This window comes from Natator depressus, chromosome 4 (genome assembly GCF_965152275.1).
Source record: "Natator depressus isolate rNatDep1 chromosome 4, rNatDep2.hap1, whole genome shotgun sequence".
NCBI classification, from domain to species: Eukaryota; Metazoa; Chordata; order Testudines; family Cheloniidae; genus Natator; species Natator depressus.
The window spans coordinates 59,470-83,533 of NC_134237.1; the positions used below are offsets into that span (position 1 = coordinate 59,470).

The following is a 24,064-nucleotide window of genomic DNA, read 5'->3' on the forward strand; positions in this document are numbered from 1 at the left end:
AACGGGAGCTGGAATTGCCAGACTCTTCCAGGTTGGGAAGCGAGGGGAGGGGAAGGGAAGGGACTGGGAACTAAAACTGCAGGGCAGAGAGACCAGTAAATCTTAGGGGGTCCTGATCCAGTCCCCCAGCTTCTAGCCCACCCCCGTTCCCAGGGGACCTCTCCCTGTGCCCCAGCTCACACCCACCCAGCTTCCAGGGCCCCCCCCCGTGCCTCTAGGTCCCAGCCCACCCAACTCCCAGGAAGCCCCTCTCTGTGCCCCCAGAGCCAGGGGGACTCCTCCCTATACCCAGAGCTCCCAGCCCCCGGCCATGTCCACACAGCTCCCAGGAGGCCCCTTCCCTCTGCCCCACAGGTCCAAGCCTCCCAGTTCTCAGCCTCCTGCTGCAATTCTCCCCAGTTTTCAGGGTCCCCTGCTGCATGCCACACTCTGAGCCTACAGGTCCCCATGCTCCCCAGCTCTCAGGGGCTCCCCCTTTTTCTTACTCAGCCCAAAGGGACATGATAGTGCAGGGGTTGGGGATATTTCGGGAGTCAACCTTCCACCCTCACTGCCCACCCTAGCTACCTCCATTGCACTGGAGCATGTTAACCCCCCCGCGCAATAACCCCCTGCTCTGGGCCGGGGGAGGGGCACTTGAACATTGGTGATGCTCAGCACTGGGGTGGGAGAAATCTGCCCTTCTGGAGCCCGCATGTCACTGCCCCCTCCCGGTATCCCCACACCAGTGTGAGTCTATCTAGCCACGTCTGGTTCCTTCCCCCCCTTTCGGGGGCTCTCAGGTCACCATGCACCCCGGCCACCACTGCCCTCTGGTGCCCTCCTGTCACAGCGCCCCCCCTTGGGCTGCCAACCCTCTGGGCTCTGGCAGAGGAGCTGGATGCGGGGCTGAGTGGGAGAGGTTGGGAGGTGCAGGAGAGGGATGCCGGCCCCAGGGCCCGCTCGCCCTGTCGGAGCGCGGTCGAGCGCCTGCTCCATCGTCTTGGCTGTCCTGCTCAGCGACCAGACGAGGGGTCCCTGGGGCACTGGCTGGGGGAGTCAACGTGACCGATGTGGGGTTTCCCATGGGGCCGTCACCATGGCATCCAGACGTGAGTCACTGCGGGGCAAGACCAGCCCTCCGGGTGGGTGACGTGGTCAGGGAGGTGCTGTGGTTAAGGGGCAAGAAGCAGGGTGGGCCTGGAGTGCGAGGTCAAGGAAGGGAGTTGGGGCAATGGGGGGGTAGAGGCAGGGTGGGCTGGGGGGAGAAGGGGAGCCTTGGAAGGCATCTACGGACAGGGGTGCCAAAATACAGGTTTGCCCAGGGTGCTGTTTTCCCTAAGGATGGCCCTGCACGTGGCCAGCGCCAGGCGGGAGCTCCCCACATCCGAGAGGCTCAGGCGTGTAGCTAACCAGTGCAGTGCAGCTGGATCGACGGCTGGGGACGCGTGTGCTGCTCCAGAGGGGTGCTGCTCGGTGGGGCGTGAAGCTTGGCCCTGCACAGGAAGTTCCTGATGGCTTTGCCTGTCTGAGGTTCCTGAGTGGCATTGTGGGACTCATGTGCCTAATCCTTGCCCCCCGCACCAGCTCTTACAGCTTATCAAAGGCCTGGGCTATTTCTTCATGGTGCTGCAAGGCCTGGTTGGTCGCCCTGGCAAGGTCACCGGTATTCACGTGGGGTGGCCTGGACAGGTCGGTGGTGACAGGAGCTTCTGCTTTGTTTTCTGCAATGAAGAGGGGAACCTTTGCTCCCCAGGCGAGTGTGGACACTCAGGTGTTTGTGGTTCTGAGAGACCCACCTCACCCTCTGCTTCCCTGACGCAGGAACCTTTCACCGGAGAGGAGACAGCAGCTCTGGACTATACGCTGGGGAGGTGCAGATGGACAGCTCTGTGCCAGGTGCTTCGGGGAGATCCCCGCTGATGGAGGGGTGGGGGACGGGGAGAGATTTTCTGGAACAGGCAGAGAAGATGCCACTGTGTAACACCCGAAACAGGAAAGGAAATAGGGGCGTGAAGGTGCCGTGAATCCTCCAAGGTGGAAGGGTGGGAAATGAATGTGCTGTAAGCAAAGAAATGACTGAAATATGTTGCAGTTTTGATTTTATTAGGAATTGATGCTCTGGGGAATGTTACATATTGACGGAAATATTCCAGACTGACTTTTTTTAGCAGAGTTGGACACTTAAAAAATACATAACACCAATTGATTAAAAAAATTAACAAATAACAGAGTGCAGAAAGAGCCAGATTAACTCTCCTGTGGGCTATTAGATGTTGTGGGGCTCCTGGAGGCTTGGAGTAGAAGAGTGGGCTCAGGGCCAGGGCAGGGGATGGGAGTGTGGGAGGGGGGGCAGCTCCAGCTGGTGGGGTGGGCTCCGGGGTGGGGCCAGGGACGGGACGGGGGTTGAGGTGCAGCAGGAGGTTTGGCGTGCGGTATCTGGGAGGGAGTTTGGGTGTTCTCATATTGGAGGATTTTACCTTGAGGTGTGTTCCAGAGAGGCAGGGAAGGGTCTTGTTCAGAAAGGCAGTGGGTAAACCAGGAAGATTTGTAGCGTTGCTATTTAGGAAGATGGTGCCCCACAGATGGTGTAGGGGTGGAGGGGAAACACCCCCTGTCCTGCCAGCCGTTGCAGTGTGTGTCATGCCAAAATACAGCACTGTCCGCCCCTTAGAGAAGAGAATTTAACACCCAAAGCACAAACAACACCGCAAAATTAATGGACTTTTGCAATATTTGGTCTGAACCCAAGAGGTTAACGATGTCGCCACAAATGCCTTATCTCTATGCATCATGAAATGTCTCTGTAGCCTCCTCTGGGCTAGTTGCCTCCCATTCGAGTGATTGCTTGAAGCTGTAAAGGGAGCTAAAGGCTCAGGGCACAGATCACCCTGTGAGCCAAAGGACTTTGTTGCTTTTCCTCTTTCCCTAGCTGCTGTTACGATAAACATGCCAGCTCTGCCATGTGCTGGAAGTTTAACCCGCAAGGTGCTGCCCCCTTGCCCAGCGGAAGGAGGTCTGTTGTTCATGGGAGACGGCAGATCCGTGTCCAACTCCCTTCTTTGCCAAGCTGATCCAGCTCATTCCTCCATTCAGTCCAGCGACACTGAACACAGTTAATGGCAGCTGGGGGCCCTGCAGATGCATGTGGACTTGAAATCTCCGGCACCCACCACACGAACAATGGCCCCGTCCCTTAGTCCCACCGTGTGTCTGCGTATTATGGCACCCAGTGGCTATTGCCAGTCCCCGGCACCACATCATGAGCGCCAGGAGATGGACAAAGGTGACGGGCAGCAACTTGGGAGAGGCAGACCCCGCTCTGTGAGGATTTGCTATCTGAAGTCCAGGAGATGGGGACGGGTGGGTGGGATGTAGCAAATGCTGACAGCATAGCAAATGGGAGGATCGAGGTGCCAGTGTCTGCTACTGGTAGCAAATGGTGCCAGGGAGCAGTCTTGGGACGAGCCTCGTAGGAGCCCATCCCTAGTGCTGCTCAGCAGATCAGAGGTTGAATGTCCTGGGTCAGAGGCCACCACTGCTGCCTTTATTGCCCTGGTTTTCAACCTATTTGCCACTGTGGGCCGTATACAGTATTACCTGTATGGCCCGGGGATGTCACATGGGTCGCCGTCGTGTGTAGACTGGGCCACAGGCAGCCCCTGGGCTGCGGGTTGAGAACTTCTGCTTTAATGTGATCCAGGAACCGGGCTGAGCCGCTGCTGCTCCCCCGTGGGGTGTGAGCAGGGAGCGCCCTTCCCTAGCGCCCCTCTGTGCCCGGCCGGGGGGAGGTTCCCCGGGCGGGGGCTGGAACCAGCCCCGCGGGCAGCCCCCGGCTCTGCCAACACCAGCTCCTGAGCTGCAGACTCCAGGTGAGGGGAGAGACGTTTGGGAAAGAGCTGGGGCTGGGCAGGAAAGTGACTCTGCACCAATGGCCCCTCCTCACCCCAGCTCTGCTCCCCGGCAGGGGTCTGCCAGTCCCAAAGCTGCTGCCCTCCCTGACACCCCCAGGCTCTTACCCAACCCCTCCTTCCTGGGCAGGAAAGTGACTGCTGCGCCAGATTTTTAATCAGGGATGTGGGGAACCCAGGATATCTGCAGTGTGACAAGGTGAAGGAGAGAGGATGTGGGAGGGATGGCCCTGAGTTGGGGAGCTGCGGGGTTATGGGAGAGCCAGGAAGTAACAAAGGAGGTGATGTCGTCATCATGAACAGATCGGATTATGAACAGGAGGCCACTAGACAACAAACACATTTTACAGGCCACTATCCTCTGATCCCACTGAGGAGTACCAAAAGAAACTACACCATCTGCTCAAGAAACTCCCTAAAGATACACAGGAACAAATCCACACAGACACACCCCTAGAGCCCCGACCAGGGGTATTCTATCCGCTTCCCAAGATCCATAACCCTGGAAATCCTGGATGCCCCATCATCTCAGGCATTGGCACCCTGACAGCAGGATTGTCTGGCTATGTAGACTCCCTCCTCAGGCCGTACGCTACCAGCACTCCCAGCTATCTTCGAGACACCACTGACTTCCTGAGGAAACTACAATCCATCGGTGATCTTCCTGAAAACACCATCCTGGCCACTATGGATGTAGAAGCCTCTACACCATCATTCCACACAAAGATGGACTACAAGCCGTCAGGAACACTATCCCCGACAATGTCATGGCAAACCTGGTGGCTGAACTTTGTAACTTTGTCGTCACCCATAACTATTTCACATTTGGGGACAATTTGTACCTTCAAATCAGCAGCACTGCTATGGGTACCCGCATGGCCGCACAGTACGCCAACATTTTTATGTCTGACTTAGAACAACGCTTCCTCAGCTCTCGTCCCCTAATGCCCCTACTCTACTTGCGCTTCATTGATGATATCGTCATATGGACCCACAGGAAGGAGGCCCTTGAAGAATTCCCCTGGGACTTCAACAATTTCCATCCCACCATTAACCTCAGCCTGGACCAGGCCACACAAGAGATCCACTTCCTGGACACTACCATGCAAATAAGTGATGGACACATAAACACCACCCTTCTTACTAGAAACTTACTGACCGCAATGCTTACCTACATGCCTCCGGCTTTCATCCAGAACACAGCGCACGATCCATCATCTACAACCAAACCCTAAGATACAACCACATTTGCTCCAATCCCTCAGACAGGGACAGACACCTTCAGGATCTCTTTCAATCATTCTTAAAACTACAGTACCCACCAGGGGAAGTGAGGAAACAAATTGTCAGAGCCAGACAGGTACCCAGAAATCACCTACTACAGGACAGGCCCAACAAGGAAAATAACAGAATGCCACCAGCCGTCACCTTCAGCCTCCAGCTAAAACCTCTCCCAGTGCGTCATCAAGGATCTACAACCTATCCTGGAAGACGATCCCTCACTCTCAAAAACCTTGGCCAGTCCTCGCTTACAGACAGCCCCACAACTTGAGGCAAATATTCACCAGCAACTACACACCACACCAGAGAAACACTAATCCAAGAACCATCCCCTGCAACAAACCCCGTTGCCAACTCTGTCCCTATATCTACTCAAGTGACATCATCACAGGACCTAACCACATCAGCCACACCATCAGGGGCTCATTCACCTGATGTCATATATGCCATCATGTGCCAGCAATGCCCCTCTGCCATGTACATTGGCCAAACAGGACAGTCTCTATGCAAAAGAATAAATGGAGACAAATCTGACATCAAGAATGGGAACTTTCACAAACCGGTGGGAGAGCACTTCAAACTCCCTGGACACTCAGTGACAAAGTTGAAAGTTGCCATACTTAAAAAAACCCTTCAAAACCAGACTTCTGTGTGAAACTGCTGAGCTGGAATACATTGGCAAGTTTGATTGTATCGCACTCGGCCTGAATAAAGACTGGGAATGACTGGCTCACTACAAAAGATTTTCTCCCTCTTCTGGTATTCACAACTTCTCATCAACAGTTAGTAATGGGCCACATCCCCTCTGATTGTATTGACCTCTGCACAGTCATGCTTCACACCCATCTCTGTAGGCATATATTTATTCCCCTGCCAAACTCCAGCTTGCACTTCTGTATCCAAAGAAGTGGGCTGAAGCCCACAAAAGCTTATGCTCTAATAAATGTGTTAGTCTTTAAGGTGCCACAAGAATCCTCATTGTTTTTCCAGGAAGTAAAGTTATTATTTATATTATATAGCTAATATTATATCATTAATATATAGAATCATAGAATCATAGCACTGGGAGGGACCTCGAGAGGTCATCAAGTCCAGTCCCCTGCACTCATGGCAGGTCCAGAACTATCTATAACATCCCCGACAGGTGTTTGTCTAACCTGCTCTTAAAAATGTCCAATGATGGAGATTCCACAACCTCCCTAGGCAATTTATTCCAGTGCTTAACCACCCTGACAGTTAGGGAATTTTTCCTAATGTCCAGCCTAAACCTCCCTTGCTGCAATTTCAGCCCATTGCTTCTTGTCTTATCATCAGAAGTTAAGGAGAATAATTTTTCTCCCTCCTCCTTGTAACAACCTTTTAGGTACTTGAAAACTGTTCTCATGTCCCCTCTCAGTCTTCTCTTTTTCAGACTAAACAAACCCAGTTCTTTCAATCTTCCCTCAGAGCTCACGTTTTCTAGACCTTTAACCATTTTTGTCACTGTTCTCTGGACCATTTCCAATTTGTCCACATCTTTCCTGCAATGTGGTGCCCAGAACTGGACACGATGCTCCAGCTGAGGCCGAATCCGCACAGAGTAGAGTGGAAGAATTACTTCTCGTGTCTTGTTTACGACACTCCTACTAATACAGCCCAGAATGACGTTCCCTTTTTTTGCAACAGTGTCACGCTGCTGACTCATATTTAGCTTGTGGTCCACTATGACTCCTAGATCCCTTTCCGCAGCATTCCTTCCTAGGCAGTCACTTCCCATTCTGTATGTGTGTGGCTGATTGTTCCTTCCTAAGAGGAGTCCTTTGCATTTGTCCTTATTGAATTTCATCCTGTTTACCGCTGACCATTTCTCCAGTTTGTCCAGATCCTTTTAAATTTTCATCCTATCCTCGAAATCATATAAATGATTATAATATCACGGAATAAATGCCAACAGCCAGTGTTCCATACTGGGGATATGTGCAAATGTAAACCAGATTGACTGTGTAATGTTACACTCCATATTCTTTATGGAAATATGCTCATCGTATGGATATGGCATAACTGAGATGTACTTTATGCAGGATGGCTCATGGAAGATATCATTGGAAAGGTTATGATTTGTTGAATGTGATTATCCAGTTTGTGTGACTGTATCATTTCTGTATCTGAAGTTAGAAATATTGACCACGTATCTGTATTTCCAATGGGTTACTTTGGGTGTCACTCACAACTAGACCTGCAGGTACAGCAGTGACAAGCCAGACAGGCTGATGGCCCATTAGCAAAGACAGTGGACTGTGAAAGGCTTAGTCTTCCTGTGGATGCTCCAGACAGCTTCAGAGTAATGGCTGCCACAGCCCTGCAGAGACCTGGGTCCGAGTCACCTGGTACTGGACCCTCCCCCCCACCCCTTTTGAATGCCAGTGTTTTTCCACTAGAAGACAAAAGGTTCCCACCATACACAAGAGCTATATAAGGCAGGGGAGTGACGTGCTCGTGGTTTTCCTCTGTCTCCCCACCCAAAGAGACACTGAAAAGCACCTGGAAGCAAGAACTGAACTGGGGGGAGAAGGGTTGAGCCCAGGCTGGAAGGGCATCTAGCTTGTGAGCAATAATACCTGAAATCTCAGGCTGCAGACAGATGCCGCTGGCTTTCAAGACTTTCTATACTCTGCCTGTGACAATATTTAGGGTGAGAAATTATTATTTGTAGCCAGTTTTGTCTCCTGTCTAATTATCATTTTTATTCCATTTTAGGTTGATCAGGTATTTTGAGATACCAGGGAATTAGATTCAATGTCTTTTCTCTGTCATGACTCTGAAGTGAACATTTTGATATTTTTTCTGATAAGTGCCTGTATAAAAAAAGGAAATAGAAAGCTAATCAGAAAAGAAATGTATTGCAGTTAATGCATCTGGATTCTAAATGTCTGCGGATTAATCCCCCAACCATGTGGAGTAGGTACAAGAAATGGGGTCATGGATTTCACATTCTTAGTCCAGGGCTTTGTAGAGGAGACATGTACCATAAAGGAGAACTACAGACCCAGGACAGTGGCAGTGTGTAACTCTACGGGGAAGAATCAGCACCTCAGTCATCTAGATAACCCGTCTAGATCTAGATATGCATGGTACCTGTAGGGAATAAACAGCAGAGCCCTCCTAGACTCTGTAATTTAAAAGAAACATGTCAAGAGACTTTCCTGAAGGTCCCGTCTCACCCCAGGAAGGTCCATTTTCACATTCTTCTCCTCTGCAGATGAATGATTCTGAGAAACTCAGACCCATGTTATTCCTCCTCCTGCAAAGCAAGAAAGTCACAAGTAAACCATCATCCCCACTAAGCCTAGTACATTTCATAAACCATCATCCCCACTATTGCATTTCAAACCTAGTGGAGACCATTATTGCTCCTGAACGTATCCATTTTATTAAATAATTTACTGTCAAGTCTAAATGAAAAGTCACAGAGAATAAGATAATAAGGTTGTAGCTGCATGGCAGCAGAAATCTCTTTTCTTCTCTATCGGTGCTCATACCATGTTCCTCCCCACAGTATCTGATCTCCTTTCAGCAGTGTGATAAGCAACCTTCTGTCCTATGTTTTTTGTTCTTTCATCCTTTCTGGGGGAGAAGCGTGTGCAGTGGAAGAGTTCTGCTAGGTTTGTTGCGATAAGTGAGCGTGTTGATATGTATTTATACTGGAGAAAGCAAAGTCCAAGCACTTGGAGTAAATGATGGTCAGGTTGGTGACGATCCTTAGTTCCTGGGGGAGTTCATTGCACCACCTAAGCCCGGCCACAAAAACAGTTCTCTCTCCCGCACAAATAAACATTACAGTTATTGTGGCCTGTTTCATGGTGCTTGAGTTGCAATGCAAGTTGCTGTCTGTGGTCTTCATCACAGAGCTTTAGGAAGTTTTTATATAACCTCGGCTGAGGCCATGGAGCACCCAGAAGACAAGGACCAAGATCTTGAACATAATTTGACATTCGGTGGGCAGGCCATGCAGGGAGTGGAGGACAGGCGTGATATGCTCACAGGAGCTTGTGTTGCAGAGGAGATGCACTGCAGCGTTCTGTACCAGCTGAAGGTCCCCCGGCATTGATGGTTTCATGGCCAGGCAGATCACATTGCTGCAGCCCCGCTGAGGGGTGACAAAGCTGTAAGTAACTGAGGCCAGATGTTTGTCTGCCAGGAAGGAACAGCATCTCCTAGCCAAGGGGAGATGATAGAGACCATTACTTGTGGATGCTGCTATGTCGGAGCTTAGTGTTAGCAAGTGCTCCTCGACTATGGCCTGAAATGACAAATTGTGTTGATGGAGGAGTTGATCAGAGGACAGTCAGAGGTTCTTGAAAAATCATAAACAAATCCCATCACCATGTGGGAATCTTATCTCAGCCTCTTGCCCTATACGACTCTGTTCCAGGAATGTGATTTATTCTCTACTTTATAACCATTGCATATCCTCATTAAACAGCCACTCCAGCCTGGCCTGATGCTCTGAGGTTCATGGGAAATGGCAAAGATGATACTCATTTGGCGAATCCCTAGTCAGGGCACTTTTAGGATTTCTTGCCTGTGTGCAGAAAGAATAGCAAATATGTCAGGCGACCAGATTGACTTAACAGGAAGGCCAAAGCACTATTGGAGTTGCAACTAGCAAGGGATGTGAAGGGTAACAAGAAGGGCTTCTACAGGTATGTTAGCAAGAAGAAGAAGGTCAGGGAAAGTGTGGGACCCTTACTGAATGGGGAGGCAACCTAGTGAGAAATGATGTGGAAAAAGCTGAAGTACTCACAATGCTTTTTTTGCCTCGGTCTTCACAGACAAGGTCAGCTCCCAGACTGCTGCACTGGGCAGCACAGTATGGGGAGGAGGTAAGCAGCCCTCTGTGGTGAAAGAACAGGTTAAGGACTATTTAGAAAAGCTGGACATGCACAAGTCCATGAGGCCAGACGCGCTGCACCCGAGAGTGCTAAAGGAGTTGGTTGATGTGATTGCAGAGCCATTGGCCATTATCTTTGAAAACTCGTGGTGATCGGGGGAGGTCCTGGACGACTGGAAAAAGGCTAATGTAGTGCCCATCTTTTTAAAGGGAAGAAGGAGAATACGGGGAACTACAGACTGGTCAGCCTCACCTCAGTCCCTGGAAAAATCATGGAGCAGGTCCTCAAGGACTCCATTTTGAAGCACTTAGAGGAGAGGAAGCTGATCAAGAACAGTCAACATGGATTCACCCAGAGCAAATCATGCCTGACCAACCTGATTGCTTTCTAGGATGAGATAACTGGCTCTGTGGACATGGGGAAAGCGGTGAACGTGATATACCTTGACTTTCGCAAAGCTTTTGATACAATCTCCCACTGTATTCTTGCCAACAATATAAGAAGTATGGGTCGGATGAATGGACTATAAGGTGGACAGAAAGCTGTCTAGATTATCGGGCTCAGTGGGTAGTGATCAATAGCTCGATGTCTAGCTGGCAGCCAGTATCAAGCGGAGTGCCCCAGGGGTTGGTCCTGGGGCTGGTTTTGTTCAACATTTTCATTAATGATCTGTCTGGATGTTGGGTTGCATTGCACCCTCAGCAAGTTTGTGGATGACACTGAACTGGGGGGAGAGGTAGATATGCTGGAGGGTAGGGATAGGGTCCAGAGTGACCTAGGCACATTGGAGGTTTGGGCTGAAAGAAATCTGATGAGCTTCAACAAGGAAAAGTGCAGAGTCCTGCACTTAGGATGGAAGAATCCCATGCACTGCTACAGGCTGGGGACCAACTGGCTAAGCAGCAGTTCTGCAGAAAAGGACCTGGGGATCACAGTGGACGAGAAGCTGGAGATCAGTCAGCAGTGTGCCCTTGTTGCCAAGAAGGCCAACAGCATATTGGGCTGAATTAGTAGGAGCATTGCCAGCAGATGGAGGGAAATTATTATTCTCCTCTATTCAGCACTGGTGAGGCCACATCTGAAGTATTGTGCCCAGTTTTTGGGGACCCCACTACAGAAAGGATGTGGGTAAATTGGAGAGAGTCCCGCGGATGCCAACGAAAATGACTAGAAGGCTGGGGCACATGACAAATGAGGAGAGGCTGAGGGAACTGGGCGTATTTAGTCTGCAGAAGAGAAGAGTGAGGGAGGATTTGAGAGCAGCCTTCAACTACCTGAAGGGGGATCCAAAGAGGACGGAGCTCGGCTGTTCTCAGTGGTGGCAGATGACAGAACAAGGAGCAATGGTCTCAAGTTGCAGTGGTGGAAGGTCTAGGTTGGATATTAGGAAACACTATTTAATGAGGAGGGTGGTGAAGCACTGGAATGGGTTACCTAGGGAGGTGGTGGAATCTCCCTCCTTAGAGGTTTTTAAGGCCCGGCTCAACAAAGCCCTGGCTGGGATGATTTAGTTGGTGTTGGTCCTGCTTTGAGCAGGGGGTCGGACTAGATGACCTCCAGAGGTCTCTTCCAACCCTGATATTCTATGATTCTGATGTTTAATCAGGTCTGAGCTATAATGAAATTTTTTACCACAGTTCAGGGAGGCATTTATAGGGTTTCTCTCCTGTGTGTATTCTCTGATGTGCAGTAAGGTCTGAGCTCTTCCTGAAGCTTTTCCAAATATCACAGCATTTGAGGGGCTTCTCTCCAGTGTCACCCTCCAATGCCTATTAAAGCTGGCACTGTAGCTTTCCCCACACTCAGGGCATTTATACGGTTTCTCTCCCGTGTGTTTTCTCTTATGTGTGAGAAGGTTTGAACTGTCCTGGAAGCTTTCTCCACAGGGTTGTTCTCCCGTGTGGATTCTCTGATGTACAACAAGCTGTGAGTGCCGAGCAAAGCTCGTCCCAACTGGGGGCATTTGTAGGGCTCCAATCCCCTGTGGATTCTCTGATGGTGAATGAGGGCAGTGCTGCGAGAGAAGCGTTTCCCACAGGCAGGGCATCCACAGGGTCTCCCTCCGGTGTGCTGTCTCTGATGTGAAATAAGCTGGGAGCTCCGACCGAAGCTTTCCCTGCACTCGGCACATCGATAGCGTTTTTCTCCCAAGTGGATTGTCTGCTGTGCGGAGTAATATGGGCTGAAGTCCCAGCAAAGCTTTTCCCACAGTCACCAAGCATACTGGATCTGTCTCCAGTGGGGATTCTTTGGTTTTTCCAACCCCTCTGCTCCGGTGAGTGGATTCACCCTGTCTCTGCCCTGGCTGTTTCCCTGTTGCCCTGTGCTGTGGGCTGAGTCTTCCAAGTTCTTCCCATCCCTGCTCTCCAGCAAATGTTCCCTTTGGCTCTTCCCAAACTGTCCTGTGCGGTTCCACTTCCTCAGGACTCCCAGTGACAGAGTGATTTCATATAGCTGCCTTCACTTCCCCTCTAGGTCACGGGTTTGCTTTCTGCTTTGTGGTTTGTTTGTTTACCAGTGTAACCCCCAAGGAGATGACCTGGGGCTCTGCCTGCTGGCAGCTCCGGGAGGGGCACTGTCCCTGGCAGGGAGCGGAAGCCAAGGCAGACTCAGAGAAGCCCTTCCCAGGGAGCTCAGGAAAGGGGAGAAGCCATTTTTGGAGTCAGTCTGGAGCCAGGCAGGGCAAGGGCAGGCCTGGCTGTGTGGGGCGCTGGGGAGTCCCAGGCCTGCATGCAGGGTTCCCCCAAGAACTGGCCTCTAGGGACCTGACAGCAAGATCCCTCCGCTGGGCTTTTCCCTCTCCACTGATGACTCCCAGTTTGGAGAGTTTTGCTGGGAAACTTCCCCAGCCAGGCTGAGTTCGCCCCCAGCTCCCTAGGGGAAACCAGTCACCACATGGCCAGCTCTGCTCTGGCTGCTAGTCCAGGGCTGGCCTGCTGGGAGTGTGCCTGGACGCTGGGCTAGGAGATGACAGCTTGCAGTTTAGTCCAGTTCTGTAATGTGCACCTTGAGTCCTGCACCCCTGTGTGGTGAGGGGAAATCCGGGGACAAAGCCACTTGATTCGGGCCTGAAGAGGCTCCCTGCCAGCAGAGATCAGCCCCTCTGCCATGACCGAGGGGTCCAGAGTCATCTCTGAACCTGAGGATCATTCATGGAGTTTGTGAGTGCACCATCTTTTAGTTCGTCAGTCCGGGAATTTGTTTTGGAGACCCCCTACTCCCTGAACTGTGTCCTCAAGCCAGGGAGTACGGGTTTAGGGATTTTATCACCGGCTGCATATTAAACCTGTGGAGGGACTGACTACCTCCTCCCGCTTGGGAGTCCTTTGGGCTGTATTGAGCCCAGTCAGCCACCCTGCTAAACCACTGCAGGGAAGATGTCGTGGTCATAGGTCATCAAGGGCCCCTACAAAGCACACGTACCAACGGGACACTGATCTTACATTGGCTCCATCAGGTCACGTGACTGGGGAAAGTCACAGGCATTGTCAGCATGGGCACGAAGAATAGTGTTTTACCCGGTTATGTTATATTTGTCTCCGGTTTATGTCATTACTGTGTTGAGTATATTCTATGTATGTGTGTGATTTCTTGGGAGTCTCCGACTTTCTGGCAGGTAAGTGGGGGTTACCCTGTGGTTGGCATTTTCCTCCCAAGCCACCCTGGGGACCCTGCCGGGAAGGAGTGAGGGTGATGGAGGCACCGCCAAATAAATTCACAGGGAAACATGAAGAAGAGACACCCTGCTGGGTGGGGGGCGGGATCCAGAAGAACCCAGCCCTGTCCATCAAAACCTGTAAGCAGATTGGCATGAAAGAAGGTAACCGGGCGGAGAGGGGGCGTGACACGAATACAAGAAACACTAGATGGAGACAGACAGAGGAGCACAAGGAAGCAATGGGACAACACTGGTCAGCACGATCAGCTGTGATGACAGGACACCAGCAACCTCACCATGGTCAGGTTTTTTGCAGACCCCTTGGAGGGATTTGAAGGAGGCTAATAAGGACTCTGGAGTTCCACTCCATACGGCTAAAGTATGATACTTGACACCATGCAAGGCACTGCATTTAGCCGCATGGAGTGGAAATCCATCAACCTCATGAAGAGGCTTGCCCAAGTGCAGCCTTGTTATCCCTAGCCTGATTCTTGCTTCATATTTACACCCCCCTCTGGAAATTTCCACTCCGTGCCTCCGACGATGGGGGTATTTGCCCACGAAAGCTCATGCTCCAGGACGTCTGTTAGTCTACGAGGTGCCACAGGACTCTTTGCCGCTTTTAAGTGGCTACTAACATTTCAACTTTGCACCTTTCCCCAAATTCAAAGCTGTTAAGGACAGAAGGCCCCATTCTGATCATCTCACCTGGCCTTTGAGAAGGGCTAGATTAGGAAAGTGAGACACGAGGGGACATTTTAAGAAATGATTGGTTGTGAACCCTATATTTAGCCAATTTTCCCCCAGAAAATTCAGCTGCCCTGTGAGTGCTGTTGGGCCGGAGCTGGAGTCTCTGTGTGAGGATCACACTGCGGGAGAGAGGCAGGTCAGTCCTGCTCTTTGTGCATTTTCCAACACCGGCTGGGGACAGAACCAGGACTAAGGACCCCGGAGACAGGAGCTGGAGCACAGGTCTGCCAGGAGGTCGTTGCTGCCTTCTGCTGGCTCCAGGAGGCGTCACACCCCACTCCCCGCATTCCAGATCCCTCTGCCCACAGAACTGCCCTTTATCCTATGGTTACCATAGGGGCCATGGGCATGAACCAGGGTCCTGCTGCGCTCGGCGCTGTACAAACACAGAACAGGCTATACCTGGTTTCTTCGTCAGGCGCTATTAAACTGTCTTAGTTGCATTACAGTTTGACCAGCATTGGCTGTGATAATGAAGGCAAAAGCCGTGTTATAATGGGGGGCTGGGAGGCAGGAATTATGGGGAGAGCTGGTCAGAACCTGGAATTTCTATTTTAGGGGGAATTTTAACATATTGAAATTTGCTTTTGATCCAATTCAGAATGAAAACAAATATTTTTGAAACTGCCAATTAGAGAGAATTTTAAAAAATAATAATTTTAGAAAATATAACAATTTTGAAATTTCATTTAGTTATTTTAGAAGATTATTTTTACATTGTTTCTTGTATTTAATGGCTACTACGGACATATCAGAATAGACTATGTAAAACATTCTCTTTTATAAAATCATTAAGGGCAGCTGCTACTTAGGTACCAGTAGAAACATTTTAACTTTCTAGATCAGTGGGTCTCAAACTGTGGTTTGGGACCCCAAGGTGGGCTGCAAACCCATTTTAGTGGGGTCACCAGGCTGGCTTAGACGTGCCTGAGGGCTTCAGTGATGGGGCTCAGGTTACAGGACCCCTGCCTGGGGCTGAAGCCCTGGGGCTTCGACCCCCGGACCCAGAGCAGTGGGGCTCAGGCAGGCTTGGACTTCGGCCCCCCCTCCTGGGGACATGTCGTAGTTTTTGTTGTCAGAAAGGGGTCATGGTGCAGTGAAGTTGGAGAACTCCTGTTCTAGATCAAACATCCCCTGTCAGCCGCTCCCTCACCCAGAGCCCCTGGGCTGCCTGAAACCGGCACAGTCGTCCTCACAGCCACAACAGAGTGAAACTGCACCGGATCACAGCAGCTGCAAGAGCCCTCCATCAGGAAGAGAACTCATCATGCAGAGAGGAGGCAGCCCCAGCTCCTGGGAGACCGCAGGGAGGTATGGATGAGCCTGGAGTGGGCTCCGGGGTGGGGGATATGGACAGGGAGCTCCCCAACCAACATCAAGCCCCCCCATCCCCACACCAACTAGCGCAAATCACTGTCCATGCAGTTCAGACACTATTCATCTCTTAAAGGAAGATTTGAGGGGGATTTTTGACCTTTCAGCTCTGGAGAAATAGGGGTAGTAAGGGTACAAGGCCCTCCTCAGAGTGAGCTGTTTGATGCCAGCTCACACCCTGTGATGGGCCAGGAATCAGCTCCCTTTTGGGTGAAGGTGCCTGGTTCAGAGGCATCTTTAAGCCCAGCCACCCATGAGCAGAGGGGAAGGCTATAAAGTTTGCACTGGCTGCTCCTGTGCTCTCTGCCACCAGGAGAGATGAACCCTGGGCACCAAGCACCCAAATTCCCCAGGGAGGAGCCACGAGCACGTCCCCGTTACACTGCGGTAGGATCCAGTCTCACCCAGGAGGTTAGAGTTAAACCCAGCAAGCCCTGCAGGCTGCATGGGACAGGCAGAGGGGCTGGGCCCAGTCTGCAGAGGCTGGTCAGGGAGGGGTCTCCAGGCCATCTGTGTCTCTCACCTGCCACCCTCACCAGCCTGCGGTGGGTCCAGGCAGCCCCACGACGGGGGAAAGAACAAGGCAGCTCCCCTGCTGTGCTCCGACAAGGAGTGCCAGGGGCAGCTGCAGCATCACTCCCCGGGACAGACCCAGGAACGTCACAGAGCAACTGGAGCAGGAGGGAGGATGGACCCGCTGCCCTGGCGTGTCTGCAAGGCTCTTACTCGGCGCCCGTGTGAGTTTTAGTTAAAAGTTGCTTTTGCCGATAAGCAGAAATTATAAGGTTTTGCTGTTGCTAGAGAAATTGCTTTAGCCCATGAGGGGTTATGATTGGTGAGATGTCTAGTCAGGTTTGAGTAAAACAATTGGCGAAGAAGGTATTGTAAGAAGAACTCTCATTTTAACTCTATACTGAGGGTGAGAAAACGAGCTCATAGGAAGGTAACTCGGGGATTCGGCTCAAGACCAGAACGGCTCGGATTTTTAACCCTTGCATGACCAGACTGTGGAGAAGCCAGAGCCCCAGATGACACAACGCTGACTGGCCATTAGGAGAGGTCTGTCTGCTTTATTGGGAGTGGTGAGCATTAGATGCTTGGTGAGTGTATTCTGCCGATCAGCTGTTGATTGCTAATAAATACATGTTGTTAAGGAAAAGTTAGCACATGTGACTCCATTTTGGTTTGGGACCCACCATTGTTTAAATGCCAGCACATCATACACCAGGAGGAGTGATCCTTAGATACTGAATCCCTGTGAAAATCCTCCTCCTTGTCTCCAGCCTGCCTTGACTCCCAGTATCTGGTTTTTGTTAGTCTCTAACTCCCTGTCTCTTGGCCTTGATGTGAGGCCTCCCATCCTGATAATAAAAGTTACTGATGCATGGCTTTAGGACCATGCTGTGTAATTAACATACTGGTTTAGCACGAGGAATGCACCAAGCAGGGATAGGTGGTAGATAAGACAAGGGTTTGTTTATTGGCTAAGGTTTCCGATGCACGAGGGCAACATGCTTTGCTAAAAAGTATATAACCTTTGTATGATCTGTATTCAGGGTCCCCTCCTGGCTAGCAGGGGGGCACCATGCTCGAGCGTAATAAACTTAGTGTCTTTTGGGAACTCTGCAGTTGTGGACTTTGTTTCTGTGCCTCAGCCTAGATTCGAACTGTGCGTCCTACCAGGTATAATTCGCAGCACTGGTGTGCGTGTCCTACCAGGTGTAATTCATAACAACAGCAGAGAACTGGAAGCAGCAAATCGGGGGTCGTCTAAAGAGACTAGAAATACAACAATTTACTTCTGAAAGGAGAAGAAAAGACGACATTACCGAGCTGTGTAATGGGGCGACCTGACCCTCAGAGACTGCGAAGGGAAATCTCAGGGGCTCTGCTCACCTGGCCCCGGGGCTGTGTCCTCAAGACAGGTCTGTGGGAGAAGGGAAATCGCCAGAGAGAGGAGTGGGCCCAGTGTGGATTTTTGGGCTGTGGCAGGGAATTTAGGTCCTGAGACTGGAGCCCTAAAGACGGAGTGGGTGAAGGCTCCCCTCTGCTTTCAGGCTGAAGGAATCCTGGGTTGGTCAGTCTGTCCACGGAGGGTCACATTGCTCACAGGCAAAGAGAGGAGGAGAACTGCCCCCAGAAGGACACATGCGGATCCTGGAGAAAAAGAAAGAGAAAAGAGACCAGCAGCAGGTGAAGGTGGCTGAGTGGGGGATTCCCTTGTGTGTGTGACGGAGCACTTGGGAAGCTGTGTCCATTCAAACACACTGAGCTTTAAGATGGAGGAAGGCCGGACTTCTGTGACTCGGTAAAGGATTTAGGTGTCATAATGGACATACAACTCAGCATGAAATCCCCGTGCGATGCTGTGGCCACCCTTGGACGCACAGACAGGAGAATAGTGACTAGAAATAGGGCACTAGAGATATCTCTGTATACCACCATGGTGAGACCAACACTGGAATCTTGCATACAGTCGTGTTGGCCGCATTTTAAGAGGAAGAATGAAAAATTGGACAGGGGGCAGAGAACCCTCCCCCCCCACCAAAAAAAAAAGGAGCTGAAAAGTTGCCTTTCAGTGCGAGACAAGAGCTGAATCTGTTCAGTTTCTCACAAAGAAGACCAAGAGGTCACTTGATGAGAGTGCGTAAATCCCCTCACAAAGAGAAACCTGGGTACGAAAGGGCTCTTTAACCGAACAGCGAAAGGCAGAACAAGAACCAATGGCTGGAAGTTCATGCCAGAGAAACTAACATTAGAAATTTGGGACACATTTGAAATCGGGTGATAAAACATTGGAACAAGGTACCCAGGGCAATGATGGATTCTCCACTCCACGTGGAGGTGGCAGGAGGGGGCAGGGGGTGCTGAAGCAAGTGCTCTCAGGTGATATAGAAAATGATTTCTCTCCGGTGCTTGGCTGGTGGGCCTTGCTCACATGCTCAGGGTCTCACTGATCTCCATTTTTGGGGGTTAGGAAGGAATTTCCCCCAGGTCAGATTGGCAGGGATGTTGGAGTTTTTGCCGTCCTCTGTGGCATGGGGCACAAGTCACTTGCCCGGATCAGCTGGGTGTCATGTGTTTGGGGGTCACATTGGATTATTTTGTTGTCTTGACTGGCCTGAAAATCTAGACCTGGATGTTCTGGCTCCAATGTTGCAGTGTCTGACCCGTGGTCACTCCAGCTCCCAGGTGCCTCTTCCTAGTCGAATCCCCAGCCAGTCTTCAGAGGACGGCAGCTGCCGCGCAAGGCAATCGGGGCTGGTGGGAGTGACTCTGGGGCAGTCACTAGCCACAGAAAACAGACCCTCTCCCAACACCCCGCCTGCTGGCCCTCAGGCCTCTGGCCGTACAGGAGACGGGCCAGGCCCCTGTGGGAGGAATGAGGGGGATAGAAACCCCCAGGATGGGGAGTTGTGTGTTTCAGCCATGTTGGGGTGTGGGTTTCACTCAGACCCATGCACTGTACCCACACGCAGAGCCAGTTCAGACTGTCGAACCCCAGACCCATGAGGGACGTGTTCAGCTCAGCATCAGTTGGGCTTTAACCTATGAGAAATAACTTTGGAGTTATTGTGGGGTCTCAGGGCCAGAGGACACCAGACCCCTGAGCTGTCAGTGGAGAGCCAGGTGACCCATCAGCACGAGGCCTTGTGCGTCAGCAGGAGGCCTTGTGCGTGGGGGGCAGACACATGGCTCAGGGAAAGGGGAAGGTCACACACACAGCTGGAGCCCTCACCCAGATCTGCACCCCTGCCCCAGCCCACAGCCCCCTCCTGCACCCTGAACCCCTCATTTCTGGCTTCACCCCAGAGCCTGCACCCCCCATTAGAGCCCTCACCCCCTCCCACATCCCACCCCCCTGCCCCAGCCCAGTGATAGTGAGTGAGGGTGGGGGAGAGCGAACCACCAAGGGAGGGGGAATGGAGTGAACTGGGGGCGGGGCCTTGGGGAAGGGGCGGGGCAGGATCTGAGGGGAAGGGGTGGGGCTAAGGGGGTGTGCTTTTGTGCAGAAAGTTGGTAACCGGACATTAGGTGTAGCATAGATGCTGCCTTTGGTTTTGCCAGTGGGTGCCCCATCGCGGCTCCGCCCTCTCCCCCAAGGCCCCAGCCCCAACTCACCCCACCCCTTTCTACCCCTCCCCCTGGTTCCCCTCCCCTGGGGGTCTCCCACTCACTCCTTCCTGCCCCCTTCCTGCCTCCCCCCAACTGCCAATTTTCAGCCTATTTATGCACTTTTCATATTCTACTGATTATTGTTATTGGGTTCTTAATGCCATCATTAAAATAGTAACAAACTAGGTAAGGACATGATCAGGAGTTACAGGGTTTTAAAATGATTACACTCAGCTCCAGGTGTCTTCACTAACAGCCCAGTGGAAAGACCTGAGGTTCGCTCCACTTCACACCTGCCTGGGGCCTCTTTGGCAGCTGTGGGCCAGTGATGGCTGTGGGAAGGTGGCAGCTGCGAGGGACAAGCCATGGGGAGTCTTTCTCCTCCCCCTGCCCCTCTCTTCTTTCTTCTCCAAGTCTTTGCTCCCCTTCCTGATGTTTCCCCTTCTTGCTTCCCACCCATGAGCCTTTCCCCATGCCCCCGCCTGGTGGCTCGGTCTAGGGCCTGGCCCACCCACACACTCAAAGCGCAGAGGAGGCTCCGGGTAGGAAGGTCGCCCAGTGGTTCAGTCACAGCCCTGGGGGCTCGGGGGGCTGGGTTTGGGTCTCTGCTCTGCCACAGACTCCCTGCTTAGCCTTGGGAAAGTCACTTCACCTCCGTGTACCCTAGATCCCGCCTGGGGCTAATACTGACCCCGCCTCCTCCGCAAAATCCAGTCACGGCTGTGTGAGGAGGGGGAAACGGAGACACCAAGGTGGGGAGATTGGGGCTGAATTTCTCCAGGGCCTGAGAGTGAGAGCCAGCCCCGCACAGGGGGAACGCACGGGGGGGAACGGGAGAGGGGGCTCAGGCCAGCCCCACACAGGGGGAACGCACGGGGGGAACGGGAGAGGGGGGCTCAGGCCAGCCCCGCACAGGGGGAACGCACAGGGGGGAACGGGAGAGGGGGCTCAGGCCAGCTCTGCACAGGGGGAACGCACGGGGGGGAACGGGAGAGGGGGCTCAGGCCAGCCCCACACAGGGGGAACGCACGGGGGGAACGGGAGAGGGGGCTCAGGCCAGCCCCGCACAGGGGGAACGCACGGGGGGAACGGGAGAGGGGGGCTCAGGCCAGCCCCGCACAGGGGGAACGCACGGGGGGGAACGGGAGAGGGGGCTCAGGCCAGCCCCGCACAGGGGGAACGCACAGGGGGGAACGGGAGAGGGGGCTCAGGCCAGCTCTGCACAGGGGGGCGTCGGGGCTTCAGCGCCGCATCTCCTGCTGGGGTCGGGGCTCCCCCCCCCCGAAACTGCCCTGCCCCCACCCGCCCTGGGCGAGCTGGGCTCCCTCGGTCCCCTGATGGCTGGTCGCCCTGGTGGGTGCTGAGCACCCCTCTTCTTCCCCCGGTGCTGCCGCCCCAGAGCACCCAGAGCCGGCGCCCCACAACCCCCCCCCGGAGCCGGCGCCCCCTCGCCCCCCAACCCCCTGCCCCAGGGACGGCGAGGGGGAGCCACCGGGGGCGGGGCCTCGGAGCGCCCCCAGCCCCCCCACTGGGGGTCAGACACCGGCTGCGGCCGGGGCAGGAAGGGGGCGGGGCCGGCCACGGTCTGCCCGGGCTTCCGGCGTCAGACCTCCCTGCTCAGAGCGGAAGTCGCGGCCACAGGAAGTGAGGGCGGCTCTCGGGACGCCATGAGGAGAAGGTCAGAGGCCCCCACGGGGGGGCGGAGGGTCACGTGGGCGGAGCGGGTCCCTCCCCCGTCCTCAGCCACGTGTCGCCCGCGCCACAATCAGCCCGGCCCCGCCCCCGGTCCGAGTCTGCGCCCCCGACCCCTCCCCCCGCGCGCTCCCTCAGCCCCCCCAACGCCCCCTCAGCCCCCCCCCAGCCATTAGCCCGACACCCCTCCAGCCCCCCGCGGGCCCCCCAGCCCCGCCCTCCATCCGGGGATCCCTCAGACCCCGCTCCCCAAACTCCCCCAGGTCACCCCAACCCTTTTCCTCATCCCTCGGCCCCCAGCGTCCCCCGAAATGTGCTGCCGCCCCCCGCTCCTCCCCCGTCCTCAGCACCCCGCCCCACGGACTCCCCCCCCTTTCCCCACTGCTGGCCCCCCTTTCCCGGCCCCCCTCCCCCCGTCCACCCCCAGCGTGCCAGGTTCCTCATCGCCCGTCTCGGCTACCCCCCAACCTGCCGGGTTCCCCTTTCCAGCCACCGTGGGGCCCTCAAACACGCCCACCCGCCCCTCTGGGGTCTCTAGATCCCCTATTCCCACAGTGCACCTTGGTAACCCTTCCCTCCTCTACCTCGAATCCCCCATTCCCTTCCCTTGGGTCCCCCGGACACCTCAACCCCACAGTCCGCCCCCCACATATATCCTGGTCACTCATTCACACGCTGAGCTCGTCCTTCAGGGGCCCCCACAGCCCACCAAACTTCTCCATCCATGAGCCCCGTGGCCGGGAAGGGGGGGCAAGCTCCCAATGTGGCTGGGCTGGGTGTGGGTGTGAATCTTTTCCTGTCTGGTGTGTGCTGGGCTCACAAAGACTCTTTGCTCCCTCAGGGTGGGGTGTGGTTTTTGGCAGAAGGTGACACCGTTTGGGAGCCCTGTGGATGCGACGGGGTGTCTGCAATGGGGCGTGTGTGATCCCACGGTGCCCCTTCCCCTCTGCCTGCAGAGCTGAGGACAGACGGGTCTGAGGAGCAGAGCAGGAGCTCTGGGAAGGAGAAGAGCGATATGAAGATGGCGTCTAAGATGAGGCCAGGTGACTTCTATGGAGGGAGACATGCTGGACAATGCCAAGGGTTGGGGAGACAACCAGGTGTGAACCCAGGGCGCAAAGAGAGCTGGGGGAGGGTGTCTGTGTCTGTAACACTTCCCTGTCCTCTCTCACAGATGGAGTCCAAGAGGGATAGGAAGGAGAGGACAAGCGCCCCAGTACTCAAGAATAATAAGGTGCATCCTAGCTGGGCCCAGGGCTCTGCGGGGTTCAGAGCAGTGGAAGGGACAAGAGTCTCCTGTGCAGAGTGACGATTTTGGGTGCAGGTGCACTGGGGTGCTTCTAATTGTAGCTCCCAGAACATCATGGGAAGGGGGTTCAGGGTAGAGCCCTGGGGTGTGGGAGATGCAAGAACAGAGCCTCGCCATCATGGCAGAGTGTGACGATAACTTTTATTTTTCCTTCTTGCCTTGTGTTTGGCACCAAGGGAAAAGAAGTGTGTAAGTGTGTGTGTGTATGTTGGAGGGTGAGGGGGGCGGGGACAGAGTCTGTCCTGGTGGAGAGATGGAAAGCGAGCGAGAGCGCAAGCACTGTTAATGCCAGGCAAGACCTGTTCAGCTGGGAGTGGAGCAGCTGTCTCTGTCTGTGAGAGGAGTGCTTGGTTTGGGGACTGCTCCTCTCTCTTGGTGGGAGTGGTGTGTCGAAGCCCAGCAGGAGGTTGGATCCAGGAGGGTGACTCCAGGTGCTGAGTTACTTTAATTTCTCCTATTCCCCCTCTCTCTCTGTCTTGTCTTCTGTGTTGGACAACGCACCTTCTCTCTCTCTTTGTCGTGCCTCCTACTGCAGGCCATGGGCAGGAGAAGTGCGCATTGATCCCCACAGGCTTGGTCTCGAGAGCCTGCACCATCTAGCAGGAGGGAAGAGAATCATAGCGGGTCCTGGAGGAGACAGTGGGGGAGGTGGGGTGACTGGCCACGCAGCCCGTTGGCTCTGTCTCTTTTCATCGCATGGGGCTGATCTAGAGCATGTGGGAGACGGAGGAAGGCCGAGCTCTCGCACACCAGTAGAGCTGTGGGCAGGGCTGCCTCGCTCATCGGTTATTTCCTGCGCTTGCAGATGAGTCACCCAGGAGCCCCAGGCAGAGGAGAAGCTGGAAGAAGTGGAGCTGAGCAGGCTGGACATCCCGGTAAGCAGAGATGAACAGTCCTGAGCTTTCTGCCTTTCCCAGCACTGGGTGTGAGTCAGCGGTGACGGCACTCTCTTCCTCAGCTCTTCCCAGGTTAGTTTTCTTCAGAGGCCGTGAGCTGCGCGTGGTGTTAAGGGCAGGGGAAGAGACAATCGTCTCCTGTGCAGAGTGACTCCTTTGGGTGCAGGTGCAGAGGGAGGATTTCTAATTGTATCTGTGATGGCATAATGGGAGGAGGGTTGAAGCCA

The 24,064-nt window shown here is 53.5% G+C and overlaps 1 protein-coding gene across 29 annotated transcripts in view; it reads left to right on the plus strand.

The window, feature by feature from the left end:
* Window positions 1–20,557: 20,557 nt before the first annotated feature.
* LOC141986089 (uncharacterized) overlaps window positions 20,558–24,064 on the plus strand; it is a 222,138-nt gene continuing 218,631 nt past the window's right edge. For 8 of the 29 annotated variants that reach the window (XR_012639139.1, XR_012639141.1, XR_012639140.1 and 5 more), the window contains exons 1-3: window positions 21,526–21,618; window positions 22,474–22,675; window positions 22,807–22,866. The gene's annotated coding sequence lies outside the window, so the exon portion shown is untranslated. Of the gene's footprint in view, window positions 20,693–21,525; window positions 21,619–22,473; window positions 22,733–22,806; window positions 22,867–23,476; window positions 23,590–23,746; window positions 23,910–24,064 lie in introns of those variants that run through there. The other 21 variants (XR_012639144.1, XR_012639161.1, XR_012639146.1 and 18 more) reach the window with 12 other exon arrangements.